This window comes from Oratosquilla oratoria, chromosome 28 (assembly GCF_046742065.1).
Source record: "Oratosquilla oratoria isolate Oo_2021 chromosome 28, ASM4674206v1, whole genome shotgun sequence".
Taxonomy (NCBI): Eukaryota; Metazoa; Arthropoda; class Malacostraca; order Stomatopoda; family Squillidae; genus Oratosquilla; species Oratosquilla oratoria.
Genome location: NC_134804.1, coordinates 4,816,326 through 4,833,687, shown reverse-complemented (window position 1 = coordinate 4,833,687; position 17,362 = coordinate 4,816,326). Strand labels below are relative to the sequence as shown.

General features: G+C 38.2%; 1 protein-coding gene across 4 annotated transcripts in view; it reads left to right on the top strand.

Annotated features, from left to right (window-relative positions):
• The window catches only part of PIG-V (phosphatidylinositol glycan anchor biosynthesis class V), a 115,431-nt gene that overhangs the window by 60,276 nt on the left and 37,793 nt on the right, over nt 1–17,362 (top strand). The window lies entirely within an intron of this gene.

The window sequence follows — 17,362 nt, the reverse complement described above, 5'->3', positions numbered from 1 at the left end:
GTATGCACAGTAGCAGGAATGGAAATAGCATTGGACCATGTGTTAGAGTTAGAAAGAGTACAAATGGGAAGGGCGGGTGGTGGGGATGGGATATGCATGCTAGGAGGGGGTGTCCTGAGAGAAAGAGAAGGAGATAGTCATTTAGGAGAAGAAGAAGGGGAACTCCGACGGGAAGAGAAAGTCTGTTGAGAGGGGTTGGAGTTCAAAACACGACATTCTGCAGCCGTGTGGAAACATTTGCCATGGACGGGGCAATCTTTATCAGGAGGAGTGGAGAGACGAATAGCACATCTGTTAGCATAGTGGCCTGGGGTTTTGCAATAGTAACAAATAACAGTGGAACGTGAGAAGGATCTTTGTCTATGTCGAGAAATGGATCTGGGACGGAAAGTGGATCTATGCCGAGAGGCAGATCGGGACACATGTGCAATTGCTAAAGTAGGTTTGGGGATAGGGGCTGGCTGGGCATCAATGTCTGTCAGTGTCTTTGGTGACTCTTGGATCTGATGAGACAAAGTTGAGATGGTCATATTTGGAGTGAATTGTATGGATTTAGTTTTGTTTAAGGTGTCTGGATGGAGAAGAGAAAGAAAGTGAAAGTAAGCAAAGAGGGATGCAACCTGGTTGAGGGAGATTTTTCCATCTGCATCAACCCAGTTGGAAGATTCTAGTGTGGATTTTAGACGGGCTTTTAGATCTGAAGCAAGTCTTGCAGCTTTTTCTTTTCTGACATAAGGAGGAGAGTTGATTTGTAAGGCAAGGTCATATAGGGGAGTGAGAACACCAAGTGTAGTGTGTTGGCCAAAGTGAGACTTAATTAAGTCAACAAAAGTAGAATAATTGTTACATTCCTGAAACGCATCCGTTTGCAGGATGTCTCCGGCTACGGAGTTGAGATCAACAAAGCTGCGTAGGACACTGAGTTTTTCATCATCAGTAGTGCAATTTCTACGATTAATAGCCGCTTCGACATTGTTAAGGAATGAATGGAAGGGGATATTGGATCCTGTGAATTTGGGTACGTCTACCGTGTCGTGTACAATAGTCATGAGTTGACGGGGTTCCTGGGATGAGGAAGAAGCCATGTTGGTAGGGCTCAAACTTGGGGATGAGAACGGAGAAGGAGGTAGGGGTGGAAGGTCGTCTAGTGACACATTGAGTAGAGATAAGAATCTTGGGGAGGGATGAGGTGAAGGTGTTGATTCCGTGGATGTAGGTACAATATTGAGGGAGGGGCTGCGAAAAGGATCGCGAGGAAAGTCTGTCATATGGGATGGACTCACTGCCAAAAGGTTTTCCACTTACCTTAGAAATACGAGAAGACGTCTTGAGATGTAGAGAGAAGACACAGAGGGATCGAAACACATAGGTGGAATGGAAGAGAAGTGGATTTTGCTGTAAACAGTGGAAGATTTTAGTAAAGGCACACAGAATTATAGGTAAATATACACAATGCAAAGAAATATTATAGGACTTATAAGGAATTATGAAGAAAAATATTTGAATTAATGTTGGCAATATATATATACAAAAATGCAGATAGTAATAGTTATGATGTAAACAACATAAAACTGTAACACGATTGTTTGTGAAAGCAATTTCTAACTAATTCACACAAAAACACTGTAATGTTACGAATCAATATATTGGTGCACTTGAATACACAAAACAAAGTTCAAGAATGTCACTTATGGAGGAGGGGGTGGTCGTAGTGGATATGTAGTCTGCGGCCCCGTTGTGAGGAACGGAGAGCGGATGGAGGTGGTGGACGTCACGTTACGTCACAGCACGTCGCGGCACAGCACAGCACAGCCGTGGAAGGTGGTTGATGCTGGAGCGGAAAGGATTTCAATGCTCGTGGTCCGGAAGTCCACTTGGGAAGTGGAGCAGAGACCGGATACTGTCGTAGTCCACTTGGAGAAGGAGATGTGACTCGAAATACGCGTCTGAGGGAATTTTGCTGACCTACGCGTATGATTGACAGGGAGTTCCTGTTTGTGAGCTCAACGGCACGGGTGATGACAGTTGGGTTAGGGGCGAGCTTGGAGGGTGAGGGTGAGAGTGGAAGACGGAAAACTGCGAAGACGCTTGGTAGCTTGGGTATAGATGAACGTGGTTGGAGGTAGCGTGGTGAGGTGACCTTATACCACTGGCACTCGTGTAGGGTATGTAGAATTGTAGGTCGTTCACCGAAGATTGCACTGTAATAGGGTTCACCTAGTTCTGCACACTGTTGTAGACAATGCAGGTTGAAGCACGTAGCACTGAAGACGTTCGCGTTGGTCGGTACTTGTGGATAGGGCGTTTGGAAAGCACTTATAACTTTTCGACACCGCGCCACCATTTATTGTTTGGTTAACAATAAGGTGGAGTAAAACGCTGCACGTCAAAAGTTAATATATATTGTACGTAAAAAGTACAATCTACGTCTTCACACTCTTTCACCACAGTCAAGAAAAATGACCTCATATGCACCCTACGAGAGCTCACGCTGTTCACTGCATGCGTGACTAAGCACCGGGTGGTCTGATCCAAAAACAGTTGCTAAATCTAATTTATACAATTATTCTAATTATTCACTCGCACACAGAAATTTTACATTTATACACTTTCAGTTACATGACAACTTCAAATTTGATAGTAATAATGATCTATATCCCATTCATTCAACTTTCGCATTACAAATAATTTGATAATTACTTAAGATGTACCAATGGCAATTTGTAAGTTCTCGAAGATTCACGCTAACACGCATGTACATACACACATACAGAAATTCTAACTACATATTTATCTGAATCTACATATAGCATAATTCTAGCAACTTAGAGTACAATAAAACTCCTCTCTTCTTCTCTTATGTTCCATGTTTCTGCCCCATACAGTGCTGTTAGCACAATCACTCCTTCATACAGTCTCCTCTTAGCATCCATTCCCAAATGTCTATTCCTCATTACACTCTTCAATCCACCAAGGCATTTACTTGCTTTTCTCAATCTACATTCTACCTCCACCTTAACTCCACCTTTTCCTGCCACATTTGCACCCAAGTATCTAAAACTATCTACTTCCTCCAGTCGCTCTCCCTTAATGCTCACTTCCAGTGTACTGCCACTTTCACCCCTTGTGCATCTCATCACCTTACTTTTACCCACATTTATCTTTAGCTTTCTTCTATCACATAGTCTCCCAAACTCTGTCACCAACTTCCTCAGTCCCTCCTCCGATCCTGCCACAAGCGCAGTGTCGTCAGCAAACAACAGCTGGCTCACCTCCCACTTTTCTCCATTTTCTTTAACCATCTCCAATCCCTGACCCACTACCCTTGCATTTACCTCTCGCACTACCCCATCCACGAAAGACTACTTACTAAATTAGCTTTACACGGAATAAGTAGTACCCCATTAGGTTGGATTAGTAATTGGTTGAATGGTTGAAAACAGAGAGTTGTTTTAAATGGAAAAAACTTCTAGATGGAAAAATGCTACAATTGGAGTTCCTCAGGGTTCCGTTCTTGGACCACTTCTATTCATAGTATATATAAATGATATAGACCATGGACTAAAATCTATTGTTTCCAAATTTGCTGATGATACAAAACTGTGCGGAGTGGCAAATGATCACTCAAACCAATTAGATATTCAAAAAGATTTAGATAAATTACAGCAATGGTCTGAAAAGTGGCTAATGAAATTTAACACAAGTAAATGCAAGGTAATGCTCATAGGTAAAAATAACAGTAAGTACAATTACAAGTTATTTGGAAATTCGTTATCAAAAGTGGATAGTGAAAAAGATCTCAGCGTAATTATCAGTAATGACCTCAAATCACCCAAGCGGTGTATTTCAGCCTCTGAGAAAGCAAATAAGATTCTAGGACTGATTGTGCAATTTTTTTATTTCAAAAGTCCATCACTCATTAAGCTATATAAACCATTAGTTCGTCCACATTTGAAATATGCTGTTTCTGTATGGTCACTGAATCTCATTAAAGACATTGACAGACTGGAAAAAGTACAACAGCGAGCCACAAAACTGATTCCAAATATCAAAAATAAATCATACAAAAATCGACTAAAACATATGAATCTGTTTTCCCTAAAAAAGCGTAGACTCAGAGGTGACTTGATACAGATCTTTAAGATTTTAAAGGGAATTGACAACATCAAAATTGACAAAATTTTCACATTGAATGAGAATCAGACAAGAAACAATGGTCCCAAACTGTCCAGAAATAGATTCAATTTGAAAGTAGGTAGAAACAACTTTGCCAACCGTGTAGTTAATGAATGGAATAAACTTCCTGCACAGGTAGTGCAATGTAGTTCAGTTCGAAGCTTTAAGAATCATTTAGATAAACACCTAAGCAAGATGCTGTAATGATTATAATTTATTTTATATATATTTTTTTTTTTTTTTGTCTGTCTGATTTTCATTTATTATTAGTTACATGTCAATTTATTATTATTTACTATTTACCTGTTTGTTTATTATTTAACTATACCTATGCATTTATTTATGTATTTCATTTGTTATTTACATTATTATAGTTTTTATATATTATTTTATTATTATGATTTTTTTCGCATCCGACCTAGATATGGACCATAAGGTCTCCTGTCGGCATGCACCGCCTTTGTAATCCTTTGTAAGTTGAACAGCCAGGGTGACATAACGCATCCTTGACGAAGTCCCACCTTTACCTCGAACCACTCACTCTCTCCATTTCTAATCCTGACACAAGCTCTACTACTCTCATAAAAACTCTCCTATCCCATATATCTGCATAACCTCCCACAGTGCCTGTCTACCCTATCATAAGCCTTTTCCAGATCCATAAAAGCCCAAAAAACATCCTTCCCCTTTCCTATAGCTTTCTCACATATATGTCTTACCACAAAGATCTGATCTACACAACCTCTACCCGTCCTAAATCCACACTGTTCCTCACCAATTACTCCCTCTGTTCCTCTCCTAATCCTCTCAATCAAGATCCTCCCATAAGCCTTCCCAACTACACTTAACAAGCTAATCCCTCTGAAACTACTACATTCACACTTGTCCCCTTTTCCCTTGTAAAGTGGAACTATACAGGCACTCCTCCAGTCCTCCGGCACTCTACCCTCTATCCAGCAAACATTAAATAACCTCACCAGCCAGTCCACCATCACTGTACCTCCTTTTGTTTTTAGACATTCTGCATGGCATCCATCCAGACCAGGTGCCTTACCTGCTTTCATCATCTTAACAACTGCCTTCACTTCATCCTTCTTTATTTCTCCTCCATTTTCCTCACTCATCACTCTCATTCTCTTAGCATTTCCCACTGCAACTATCTTTCCCTCCGTATCCTCCTTCACATTTAGCAACTCCCTAAAATATTCAGCCCATCTTCCCCTTACTGCCTTCTCTTCCATTGTCATCTCTCCATCTGCACCTTTTACCTTTTCTTCACTACTTGATTTGCCTCCTCTCCCTCTCTTAATTTCTTTCCAAAACATCTTTTTATTACTTTCAAAATTTTCTGTCATACTCTTACCCACTTCACTTCTCTCCTCTTTGCCTCCTTTACCTTTTGCTTCACTTCTCTTTTCTTTTCTTTGTACCTCTCATATGAGTCCCTCATCCTATTTTGTAACCAATCTGTAAAAGCTCGCTTCTTCTCTTCTACAACCTTCTTTGTTTCCTCATCCCATCATTCACTACCCTTCCTTCTATTTCCTCCTGCCCTTCTTGTTCCACACACCATCCTTGCACACTTTGTGACTCCCTCCTTGAACCATCCCCATTCCTCCTCCACACCTAGCTCTACTCTATCCTTCACACCCTCCCACTCCTCCTTCAGCTTCTTCTTGTACTCCTTCTCCTTTCCCTTTAAAGAGTTCACTCTAAGCACCTCCCTACCTTTTGTCCCTTTCCTCTTTCTCCATCTATCCTCCACTCTCAACTTACCTTCTACCAAAAAATGATCTGATATTCCCCCACCCTCTCCCCTTAGCACATGTGCATCCTTAACTCTTCCTATCATAATCCTATTTACCACTACATAATCCATCAAGGCTCTATCTACCACCCTTCCATCCACCACCCTCTCCCATGTGTACTTATGCTTGACTTTCTTCCGAAACACTGTATTTGCTATCATCAACTCTCTAGACACATGTCCATCAACTCCACTACGATTCTTTCCTGGAACTCCGCATTTCCCAACCACTCCCTTAATTGGACCATTTCCTACCCTAGCATTAAGGTCTCCCAGTACTATTACATTGACATTTCTCCCTAAATCCTCAATGCACTCATTTAAATCTATCCAAAAGGCCTCCCTTTCTTCTACATTCTTCTCACTGCCAGGCCCATATGCACTTACAAAGACCCACACTTCCTTTCCCAGTTTCACCTTCATCCACATTATCCTTGAGGAAACCTCCTTCCACTCCACTACACGTTTACCTATCTCTTCACTTACTAGAATAGCTACCCCTTCCCTCCTTCGCCTTCTCTTCACTCCTGATAACCTCCCACTTACACTCCCAAACTTACACTCACCCTTCCCTTTCAACTTAGTTTCACTCAAAGCCAACACATCCATCTTTCTTCTCACAAACATACTACCTATCTCTTCCCTTTTACTCTCATCTGTACCTGTCTGGGGTATTGGCTGCTTGTTATTGTGGCAAAATAGCATGCAGTTGATACTTTAGGGTCTATATGGGGCACCCCTATGGACCAGAGCCACACATCATTTTGTCTTTGATAGAGGAAAACTCTTCATAGAGAAATGATGACACTTTTATACTATGACTGTCCCTCCATTATGCTGTCCCCAACCCCTTGCTGCTGTCCTGTACCATTTCTCTGAGTATTCACTTTCTGCTGTGGAGGAATTCCCTGTGGTGGGGGAAAAGAATACTGCCACCAAGTATTCCCACTTCGATCATAAGAGGCGAAAAGAAAGGGACGGGGAGTGGGACTAGGCATCCTTCTCCTTGTAGCCCCATAGGGGATTACAAAGGATTACAAAGGCGGAGCATGCCGACAGGAGACCTTTTGATCCATATCTAGGTCGGATGCAAAAAAAAAAAAAAAATAATAATCATATTAATAATAAATTAAAACTATAATAATGTAAAAATAACAAATAAAATACATAAATAAATGCATAGGTATAGTTGAATAACAAACAAAAAGGTAAATAGTAAATGATTATAAATTGACAAATAACTAATAATAAATGAAAATCAGACAGACAAATTATAACAAAACAAAAACAAATAATATAACATAAATTATAATCATTACAGCATCTTACTTAGGTATTTATCTAAATGATTCTTAAAGCTTCGAACTGAACTACATCGCACTACCTGTGCAGGAAGTTTATTCCATTCATTAACTACACGGTTGGCAAAGTTGTTTCTACCTACTTCCAAATTGAATCTATTTCCGGACAGTTTGAGACCATTGTTTCTTGTCTGATTCTCATTCAATGTGAAAATTTGGTCACTTTTGATGTTGTCAATTCCCTTTAAAATCTTAAAGACCTGTATCAAGTCACCTCTGAGTCTACGCTTTTTTAGGGAAAACAGATTCATGTGCTTAAGTCGATTTTCGTATGATTTATTTTTTTATATTTGGAATCAGTTTTGTGGCTCGCTGTTGTACTTTTTCCAGTCTGTCAATGTCTTTAATGAGATTCAGTGACCATACGGAAACAGCATATTCCAAATGTGGACGAACTAACGATTTATATAGCTTGTTAATGAGTGATGGACTTTTGAAATCAAAAGATCGCGCAATCAATCCCAGAATCTTATTTGCTTTCTCAGAGGCTGAAATACACTGCTTGGATGATTTGAGGTCGTTACTGATAATTACGCCGAGATCTTTTTCACTATCCACTTTTGATAACGAATTTCCAAATAACTTGTAATCGTACTTACTGTTATTTTTACCTATGTGCATTACCTTGCATTTACTTGTGTTAAATTTCATTAGCCACTTTTCAGACCATTGCTGTAATTGATCTAAATCTTCTTGAATATCTAATTGGTTTGAGTGATCATTTGCCACTCCGCACAGTTTTGTATCATCAGCAAATTTGGAAACAGTAAATTTTAGTCCATTGTCTATATCATTTATATATACTATGAATAGAAGTGGCCCAAGAACGGAACCCTGAGGAACTCCACTTGCAACATTTTTCCATCCAGAAGTTTTTCCATTTAAAACAACTCTCTGTTTTCGACCTTTCAACCAATTACTAGTCCAACCTAATAGGCTACCACTTATTCCATGCAAAGCTAATTTAGTAAGTAGTCTTTCGTGTGGGATGGTATCAAAAGCTTTTGCAAAGTCTAGATATATTAAATCTATATTGTTTCTTTTGTCATAATTCGAGATAACTGTGTTGTAGAATTCGAGTAAGTTAGTCACGCAAGAACGTTTCTGTCTGAAACCATGCTGGCTATCATTTATCAAACGGTTACTTTCTAAATGATATTCGATATCATCTCTGATGATAGTTTCCATTATTTTTCCTACGATCGAAGTCAAACTTATAGGCCTATAGTTATTTGGTTTCTTTTTGTCACCTTTTTTGAATATGGGAGTAACATTAGCTAGCTTCCATTCTCTTGGGACATCTCCGGATATGATGGATTTCTTGAAAATAATTTCTAATGGAACAACAATCTCATTTTTCATTTCCTTTAAGATTCTCGGATGCCAACCGTCAGGCCCTGGTGTTTTATTAACTTTGAGTTTGTCTATACACCTTTTAATTTTTTCTTTTGTTATATTTACCGTAGTGAGTAAGTTTACCCCAGACTTTTCACAGGTTTCAGTTTGGAATTCACTTTGAGGTGTTTCGTTTACGAATACCGAGCTAAAATAATTGTTTAAGATATTACACATTCCTTCATTTGAATATTCAAGTTGACCGTCAGCAGATAATAGTGGACCAATGTGATTCCTAACAACCTTTTTATCTCTAATGTAACTATAGAATTCTTTGGGATTCTCTTTGGATTTATCAGCGATGTTCATTTCGTATTGTCGTTTTCTTTTTCTTATTGTCTTTTTTAAATCTCTCTGTATTGATACATAACTTTCATAGTCATTAGATGCACCCGAGCACTTATATTTCTTATAAGCCTGTCTCTTTTTAGCAATACTTTTTTCAGTTTCTTTGTCGAGCCACTTTGGGTGAGCCTGATTTGGGGGACGTCTGTCCTTAAAAGAAATGTAAGTTTGAATCATCTTAGTGAGCGTATTTTGAAATATTTCCCACATCTGATCTACAGGCCTTTCGTTTAATTTTGCCTCCCAATCTGTAAGCTGAAGTTCCTGACGTAGTTCTATGAACTGAGCTTTACTGAAATCGGGTATTTTAGAAGCACAAGTATCTATTTTAAAATTGTTTAGGAGTTTGAATCTGACTAAATTGTGATCGCTATTTGCAACAGATTCACTGACTTCTACATCAGTTACCATGCTTTCGCGGCTAGTGATCAATAAATCGAGCAAGTTTCCATATCTTGTGGGCTCTTTTACATGCTGAATTAAGTAATTGTCACCAAGAAAATCAATCAAGCGACTACCCATATGGCCATGTTCAAGGGTCATCCAATCAATGTCAGTAAAATTGAAATCACCCATTATCAATAAATCCCGGTTGCAGAAACTAGACAGTTCTTGAAATAACAGTTTGTCGTCTGCTAATGATAATGTCTTTGGCCTATATATTACACCTATATTCATTTTTTGTCCATTTGTTAGGGTTAACTCAACCCACAAACTGTCATATGCATCCTGTTTCACTTTCTCTAAAACACAAGCATGAACATTGTTTTTAACGTACAATAGAACACCCCCACCTTTCTTGTGGTTTCTATCCTGATGAAAGTGTGTAAATCCCGCAATATTAAATTCAGCTTCGAACTCTGCACCATTTAACCATGTCTCAGTTATTCCTATCATATCGAGATTTTCGCTTTTGACATACGCCTGTATTTCTTTAAATTTGTTCCTAATACTACGAGCATTAAACTACATAGTTTTAAGAAACTTGTGATTATTTCTTTTTGCCACATTTTGAGTTTCAATATCATGTCTTATATTATCATTTTGTTTTTTATTTATGCCTTGCTCTATATTATTATTATTTGGTCCTTCATTGACATTCAATGCCTCATTAACATTTCTCCTATCAAAATTAAAATTTCCCCCATCACGGACATCTGGTCGATTACGGTCATCCGATCTATTTTGTACATTTTGTCCCCCTACGTCACCATGATTCACGCCGGCCTCCCATTGTTCAGTGACATTATGTCCGGCATCCCTTTCTAAAATTATATTTTGTCCTCCAGTGACATTATATCCTACCGTGATATTTTTTCCTCCACTATAATTACATCCCATCGTTATCTTTTGTCTTCCACTGTCATTACATCCTATCTTGATATTTTGGCCTTCATTGACATTCTGTCCGGTATCTCTTCCTAAAATTATATTTTGTCCTTCACTGAAAAAGTAAAGGCATAAGTGGGTCTGGGAGTTTTCGGAACAGCACCCTAAGGTTTGGGTCTTTTAATATGCATGGATGTGGTACAGATGAGAGTTTTTGTGTGGAAAGGGAGTTGGGAGATAGGGTTGATGAAAGAGTATTAGAATGGTTTGGACACATGGAAAGAATGAGTGAAGAAAGACTAGTAAAGGAGGTATGGAAGGCAGATGTGGGGGGAGTGAACATGAGGGGATGTCCTAGGATGAGATGGATGGATGGGGTGAAGGGGGCTTTGGGGAAGAGGGGAATGTCTGTTGAGGAAGGACAGGAGAGGACAGAAGACAGGGGTGAATGGAGAATGGTTGTATATGGAAGATGTTGTGATGCATGAGGTGGGATGGACGAGGGGATGGGGGGTGAGGTAGTGTGTGTGAGCAAAATTTTGACGCAGCCCGAAGGGATTTCTCCCCGTCCTCTCCTTTATATGGGGGGTCGCCGATTTAATGAAGCGGCCTTGCTGTGGATGTGCTGTGTATTGCGACACTGCTTCTGACCCAGGGCAGTGGACAGGGTGCAGGGATGACCCATCATCTAGGAGGTACTAAGATGGGAAGGAGGGTGGAGGGGTGTGGAGTGTTTTCAGGGATGGAATGGGTGGGAATGATTTTATGCCTTTTCCTTTTTGGCTACCTCCCTAGTAAGGGGGGAAAAGCCTTGGTGTATGTATGTACTTTGTCAAAAGCCTTTTGTAAGTCCAAGAAAGCACAATCTGCCCATCTTGTATTATTTCTATTAATCTTGAGTAAAAGCATATTAAGTTTGTGGTACATGATCATCCACTTCTAAAACCAAATTGTTTAGGATTTAGTATTTTGTTCTTTTCCAAGTGTTTAATCTATGTATTCCTAATAACTTTTTTGCATATTTTTGCAATTGTGCTTGTAAGGGATACTGGTCTAAGTTTGTTGGATTTTCTTTGTCTCCTCCTTTGTATATTGGTGCAATATTTGCATTTTTCCAATCTTGTGGTATTTTTCCTTCTTTGAGTGAGAATTCAATTATCTTGTGTATTTTGTCTATTAGTTCATCTATACACTCTTTCAGTATCCAATTTGCAATTTCATCCGGCCCATGTGACTTTCTGGCGTCAAGTTTTTAATTTGGTTCCTTATTTTTTTCTGTGTTACCGTTATTTCTTTCATTTCAGGGAATCATCCTCACTGTCCTTCCAAATTTGTGAGCTTTCAATCGTAAATATAGACCTAAAATGCCTGATCATAATTTCAGCCATTTCTACATTATCTATATATTCTTTACAGGTAGTCGTTGACTTATGACTGCAATTGGTTCCGACCGACCAGTCATAACTCAATTAGGTCATATGTCGGACACGTGCTAAATTCCCATAGGAATAGTAGACTCTTTAAAGTCATAATTTACCCAAATTTTCTTCATATATGTACAGGGGTCCCTCAAATAACACGGATTCAATCATATGCAGATTTTATTTCAAAACCATCTCAAATGTAGAGAACCATTTTAAAATTCGCACCGAGTCAGGCACGCATATGCACACACGTGGCAACATTGCAAACAATTTTACTGCCCTAACCTGTTGAAGTGTAATGTTTCTTTCATTTGGAACACAACTAATAAGTCTGATAATGACTGCGCTTGTCGTGACTTAATTTCTCTTATGAGGTTCTTTGTTACTGGCGGTGGTGGTTTGGGAGATCAAAAACAGACATATACACGCTTACACGTGTAGACACGCATACAGGGAAACCTACTAAAATGGATAGAGGACTTTCTGACTGGTAGAAAGATGAGAGTAGTGCTCAGAGAAAAATATTCAGACTGGAAAGAGGTGATCAGTGGAGTACCGCAAGGATCTGTGCTGGCACCAATAATGTTTGCTATCTATATGAATGACATGGATGAGGACGTGAACTGCTACATGAGCTTCTTTGCCGATGACGCCAAACTGCTAAGGAAAATAGAAACTGATGAGGACTGTGAAGCACTGCAAGAAGACCTAAATAGGGTATGGAACTGGAGTCAGAAATGGGAAGTGGACTTTAATACTAAGAAGTGTAGCATAATGGAGTTTGGAAAAAGCAAAAACAGAATATCAGGAAAATATACAATTGGAACCAAGGAAGTAAAGAAACTAGGATCAAAAAAGATTTGGGAGTAATTATCATGAACGACTTGTCCTATGATATACAGATTAACAAAATTGTCGGGGAGACTTACAACTTGCTAAGATCAATAAAAGTGGCGTTTACATACTTGGACGAAGACATGATGAAAAAAATATTGGTTACATTGATAAGGCCTAGATTAGAGTATGCAGCGACATTGTGGTCCCCCAGTACCAAAAAGAATATAAAGAAAATAGAAAGAATCCAAAGAGCAGCTACAAAAATGGCACCTGCACTTGCAAACCTATCATACGAAGAGAGATTGGCTAAACTGGAGTTACTGACACTGGAGCAAAGAAGAGAGAGAGGTGACCTATTGACCATCTACAGAATCATGAAAGGCACAGAGGTACTCGATAGTGAGAACTTACTTAACTGGGACAAAAGAAACACAAGAGGACATGGAAAGAAAATAAAAAAACATAGCTATAGAAGAGAACTGAAGAAAAACAGTTTTCCTCATAGAGTTTTGGACACTTGGAACAAACTGGACAATGAAATAGTATGCGCAAAAACCATTCATGAGTTTAAAAACAAACTAGACACTGCAAGATACAAAGGCGGGACAACACGAGCATAGCTCCCCTTCCCGCAAAATACAACTAGGTAAAATACACGTAGACACGTGTTAGACAACCAGTGTATGTTGTGAATGCGCGTGCGTGTACACACAAATACGAACACAGACACACACACGTACATGCTTACTTGTACATGTTAACACAGATGCATACACCCATGCACACACACACACACACACACACACACACACACACACACACACTACCACCCAACAGTGTAGGAAATGACGCATATAATTATTGGATTAGAAACAGAGAGACAAAGCAAGGGGGTGGAGTTATGTTCCTGACTAAGAAGGATATAAACGTGAAGAGTGTCACATATGGAAAGAATACAGTAGAGATGATTATGATCGAAGTGGAAGACAGAGATAAGAAGAGCAGAAAGTTTGTGATAAATTATGTGCCTCCAAAAACAGCCTCATGGGAAGAGAGTGAACATAAAAGTATCTTAGAGGACACAAAGATAACATTAAATAAGATAATGGAAGATGGAAGAAGAATAGTTATGATGGGTGACTTTAATTGCAAAGGAGTCTGCTGGGAAGAGATGACAGTAAAGGGTGGAGACGGCTCATGGGGAAATGTTCTACTCGAGATGATTACTGACCATACAATGACGCAATGGATACAGGAGAACACTAGGTATAGAAATGAAGAAGAACCATCAAGACTAGACCTAATAATCACATCTGAACCTAGAATAGTAGAAAAGATTGAATATAAAACACCAATAAGTAAAAGTGACCACATATTGATTGAACTGGAACTAAATGAGGAAAAATACATGAAAAGAAATGAACAATATAGGAAAGGAAGAATGATGTATGAAAAAACAAACTTTGATAAAATAAGAGAATTCTTTCAACAAGAAAACTGGGAAGGAATATACAAAGAAGAAACAACAGTGGAAGAGAAATGGAATATTTTGACAAAAATTTATAAAAAAAAAAAGGAGTGGAAAAGTATGTCCCAAAACAAAAACAAGAAAAAGAATATGTAAAGTGCTGGTACAACAAAAGTTGTAGGGAGTTAAAAGACAAAAGAGACAAAGCCTGGACCAGATGGAAAAAAGACAGACCTGAAAAATGGAAAATATATACTAGTTATAGAAATGAATATGTACAAGCATGCAGAGAGGAAAAGAGAAAATATGAAAAAGATGTCATAGAAAAATGTAAAGATCAACCAAAACTATTTTACAGATTTGTAAACAGCAAACTGAAAAACAAACAAGATTTGGAGAAATTAAGAGGAGGAGTTGAATACACAGAGGAAATTGAAATGGCGGAAATTATGAACAAGCATTTTAAATCTGTGTTTACAAGGGAGAACATACAACCTGAAGAGATCAAATGGAAAGAGAAAGTCCCCCCCATGAAAGAAATAGAAGTAACAAAGAATGAAATATTGAAACACTTGAGTAATCTTGATGTCAGAAAATCGCATGGACCAGATGAAATAGCAAACTGGATTTTGGAAGAAGGAAAACTCCCAGAAGATTGGAAAAAAGCAAATATAGTACCTATATATAAAGGGGGAAATAAAGAAGACCGTACCAACTACAGACCAGTCTCTCTAACAAGTACAATAGCAAAAATATGTGAAAGAATTGTCAAAAGTAGATTGGTAAAATATTTAGAAAAAAAACGTGCTAAATCCAAGGCAATCATGTGTCACCAATTTAATATGTTTCTATTCAAGGCTAATACATATAATACAAGAAAGAGATGGGTGGGCTGATTGTGCATTTCTAGACCTAAAAAAAGCTTTTGACAAAGTACCACATTAGAAATTGATTAAGAAATTAGAAACTGAATGAGGAATACAGGGCAAACTGCTTAAATGGATGGAAGACTTTTTGCAAGAAAGAAAAATGAGAGTAGTGATAAGAGACAAACACTCAAATTGGGATGAAGTAATAAGCGGTGTTCCACAAGGAACAGTTCTGGCCCCAATAATGTTTGCTATATATATTAATGATATGGATGACGGAATTGAAAGTTATATGAGCTTCTTTGCAGATAATGCAAAACTGTTAAAAAAAAAAGTGAACACGGAAGAAGATTGTGAGTCACTACAGAGTGACCTAGATAAAGTACAGGAATGAAGTAGGAAGTGGGAGATGGAGTTCAACACTAGAAAGTGTAGTATAATGGAATTTGGAAAAAACAAAAACAGAATAACAGGATCATATAGATTGGGAGAAGAAGGAATAAAAAAGTAGAAAATGAGAAGGACCTGGGAGTCATTGTTATGAACAATATGTCACCTGAGAAACATATAAATAAGATTTTTGGAGAAACTTATAACTTAATAAGAACAATGAAAGTGGCATTTACATACCTGAATGAAGAAAATTCTAATCACTGATAAGACCAAGATTGGAATATGCAGCAATGATATGGTCACCAAGTACAAAAAACTGTATTAAAAAAACTTGAAAGTACAAAGAGCAATTACAAAATTGGCACCAACACTCTCAAAACTATCATATGAAGAGAGACTAGCAAAACTTGAACTACAGACACTAGAGCAAAGAAGAGAGAGAGGAGATTTGATAGCTATTTACAGAATCATGAAAGGCATAGAAATTATTGATAGAGAGAATCTGATAAAATGAGATGATAGAAATACAAGAGGACACGGAAAGAAAATCAAGAAAGACAGCTATAGAAGAGATCTCAAAAAGAACAGCTTTCCTCACAGAGTAATAGACAGTTGGAACAAGTTAGATGAGAAAGTGGTGTGTGCAAAAACAATACATGAATTTAAAAATAGTTTAGATAAAATGAGATATGAAGACGGGACACCACGAGCATAGCTCCCCTTCCCGTAAAATACAACTAGGTAAATACACACACACACGCCACACACACATACATATGCCACATACTGTACACACACATATACATACGCCACACACACACACACACAATGTGTATACGCCACATACACACACATGTATATACGCCACATACACATATGCATATACGCTACATACACGTATATACGCACAAACACATACATACGCCACAAACGCCACATACATACACGCGCGCACAAACACACACACACACACACACGTACACAAAACTAGGACTCGGTGGGAGAATGAAATTATGGACTTAAGAAATGATATCAGGATTAAGGGAATGCTTAGCAAAGGCGAATCACGAAATCTCTGACCTAAGAAAAACCAACTTAGATCTCACAAACGAGATCAAATAAATGAAAAGGGATATAAATGAGCTGAGGAATGATAATGAAAAGAAGAAAACTAATGAAAATAACGGCAGCGACAATTTAAAGATAGAGGTGAACAACAGATTACATAGTTAAGGTTTATTCAACAATACAAAATACAATTTAGACATACATATATACAAAAAAATTACAAAATTAGTAATTGAAAAGGGAGAGCGAGAAGCAAAGCTTATGGGGAGTCGCTCTCCCTTTAATTTTTTTTTTTTTTTTTTTTTTTTTTTTTTTTTTTTTTTCATGTTAGTATGATCCATACATACACATCTACACACAAATATACATATACACACATATATATACACACACACACACACAATGAGATGCGACACGACGTCCGCTAACTCAGACCTCACGTAGTTGTCATGAGTTGTCACAAAAGATCGAAGAGAATCTAGGTGAAGAAAGTATTCAGAAAATTAAGAAGTGGAAGGAAAACATCGAAAACAAGGAAACTGCTTTTAAAGAAATAGTCAAGCAGCAAATGCAGGATAATGCAAAAGACACAATTATCCAAGTGATTAATGAAAAAGCAAACTGGGTCAGGGATACAGTAGATAGGAAAAAATGTATTGTGGTCTATGGACTAAAAGAAAAACAGGGATTGGCGAGGTACATGAGAGAAAAAGAAGAAAAAGAGACAGCAGTAGAAATTCTAAATGAAATTCAGGGGGGGGGGAGATTCAAGCATAGACTTAGAAGAGACACACAGAATCGGTCGCTACTCTAAAGATAGAAATCGACCTCTAAAGATAAAATTAAGGTCACAGATGGTAGTAGAAGACATCTTTGAAAAAGTAGGCAAT